Source organism: Diabrotica undecimpunctata, chromosome 6 (assembly GCF_040954645.1).
Source record: "Diabrotica undecimpunctata isolate CICGRU chromosome 6, icDiaUnde3, whole genome shotgun sequence".
Classification (NCBI taxonomy): Eukaryota; Metazoa; Arthropoda; class Insecta; order Coleoptera; family Chrysomelidae; genus Diabrotica; species Diabrotica undecimpunctata.
In genome coordinates, this window is record NC_092808.1 from 145,626,650 (window position 1) to 145,629,543 (window position 2,894).

Here is a 2,894-nt window from a genome sequence, read left to right on the forward strand (position 1 = left end):
CCAGAATTTACTTTGTTTTAAATCTTTTTTATTTTGTATTACAATTTTTTTTCATACAGGTAAATTTTTTGGGCTATTTTCTATGGGCAGCCATCGATATTGGGTGATTATTAGGGTATAACGGACGTAGGTTTTTACTGGGTATGACAACATCTTGACAAGGAACATGCTCTTGAAAATACTCTTCTTCTCATGGCGCCGTCCTCTTTTCGAAGCTTGGCGATCCAAATGGCAATTGTAGTTTTTGAAAGATTTCTGCGGATGAGCGGTCGAACCATCTCCTCAGGTCCAGTATAACTTGAAGTAATTCGTATCTTTCGCCTCTCAACACATGACCCAAGTATTGCATTTTCTTCTCTTTGATTGTTCTTAGTAATTCTTTTTGTTTACACATGCGACGAAGAATCTCAACATTAGTAACTCTTTGTACCCATGGAATTCTCAGCATTCATTTGTATATATACATCTCAAAGGCATCTATTCTATTTTTTATTTCAGAGTCCATTGTCCTACTTTCACAGCCATACAGTAAGACAGAAAAAACGTAACATCTGATCATTCGGATTCTAAGCTGCAACTAAGGTCTGATCTTGTAAAAAATGTTTTCATGCTCATGAATGCTTTCCTTACTTATTCGATTCTTGATAGAATTTATTTTTTTGGATTACACTGCCTATTGATATTTGCTCCCAAATATTTTATGGAATTTACCTGTTCTGTTATTGGCATACACATGTACGTTTATTGGTGCCTTTGAAAATACTAAAGTTTTGGTTTTGGAAACGTTTAAATGTAAACCGAACATTTCACTGTGGTGAACTACCGCATTTATTATATTTTGTAGTTCTTGTGCATTGCTTGCTATTAAGACGGTATCTGATGTTGTCTATGCTGTTGTCTGATCTAATAACATCATATCTGATGTTGTCTATGCTGATTCCGTTAATCTTAATTCCTCCTTGGACCTCGTATAATGCTTCTCTGTCGGATTTGCATATCTTCGGATGTTGTGTGCTCTATTTCAATTGTTGTCGTTTGGTGCCAGTATAGTTCTGAGATAATTCGCAAGTCTTGTTAGTCAACTCCAGTTGTTCTCAGAATTTCGATCATCTTTTGATGGTTAACGCGTGAAAATACTCATGACATGAACGTGAGCCTTCAAGACCACATAACAAACCAACAAATCAGTCAAAGATCAGGAGTTCAAGATGTCATCGAAAGAATCACGACGCTTAAGTGGAACTGTGCAGGGCACTTAGCCAGAACACAAGATGGACGGTGGACAAGACGTATTATGGAATGGAGGCCCAGAAACTATAAAAGAAGCCTAGGACGACCACCGACTAGATGGACCGATGATATAAAACGTGTAGCGGAAAACTGGCTACAACCGGCCCAGTGTAGAGAACATCTGACAGTTCAGATTTTTTGTTTGAAAGACTACCCTATACAAGCATCCTTAACCATTTGGAATACCTAATGCCTATTGGTCCGTTTATTTCAGTGTTATATTGGTGTAGAACTCACACGAAGTGGCGGTCATAGCTCAGTGGTTAGATACTGGCTAAATAATTGAAAAAAACAGTGGTTTATAAGTATAATAAGTTTTTTTTAAAATAAAATTAAAAACATTATGATTCCATATTTTCTGACTTGTTCAAATCATCATTGACAGTGAGAAGGTATCAATATACCAAATTAAACATTAGTAATACTAGGTTTGCCAACTTGATTTATGATTTAGGCTAAAAAGTCGGATGGCCCCGGTTCGATTCCGATAGACATCAGAAATTTTTCAATTTTTAATTTAACTGAGCAGTCACCGTGCTTAGAATGGCACGTATGTACAGTAAGCCTATTGGCTGCAGTCTGACTGATTACTATAACAAACGACTTCTGAAAAAAAACTCACACGAAGGTAACTCTGTTTCAGTTAAATCACACTATAGATTATTAGAGATGGAATAAATTTTTACTTCTCTAAGAAGCTTGCTGTAGTTGAAATTTCCAAAAGACGATTGCTAGTTCTTTAGGGCTTAGGCAGATCAATTGAGGTTGCCCCAAGCCCATGCAAACCGGATAATATTTGAACAGTCTATATACCAGACTAGTTAATCCTATCTCTATTTTTATGATACATCGATAAATTTGAATCAGTGTTATCTGTCAAAGGATCCCAACACACTTCTTATGGAGAAGTGATTTCAGTTTTACCACAGAATACACCAGCCAACAAGAAGCGAAAGCTTTGTCGGTACCTTTGATGTTCGTAGGACAAAAATTTCGGAGGGAGAATGACAATTAAACTACTTAGTACACTAAGAAAAGAAATGGGGAAGTAGTAAATTTATAGTTACACTGAGAAACAAAGTAATTATTAAAACTAATGGTTTTTTAGTAGATCTGTTTTGTATGATAGTATTTTTTTCTGTAAAATTTAATGTAACCCATATATCAATGCTGTACTGATAAGTAAAAAGGTTTAAGTCAAAAATATCGATTGTTTTTTTTTTAACAAACTAACGCACTAAAACTATTTTAGTACGTTAAAAAACCGATAGAAAGCGATTGAATTTGAGAATTAATTTCAAAATAGAGATGAAAATCGGTCGATTTCCTATTATTTTTATCGATTTTTTAAAGTAATAAAATATGTATATGCAAAATATGTACAGTCCATCTAATTTACAAACCGTTGCACGTCATTATCTACGTCAGAGATCGAAGTTGACATAGTTGCCAAAGTATAAAAAATTCCCGAATCCATTTTAAATCAAATAGGTCACATAATTATTGCAAAAGTGGATTATACAACAAAACAAATTAATATTTAATGTAAATAAATAGAAACAAAAGAAGAGTTAAAAAATAATCTTGTTAAAAACAATTTGAGC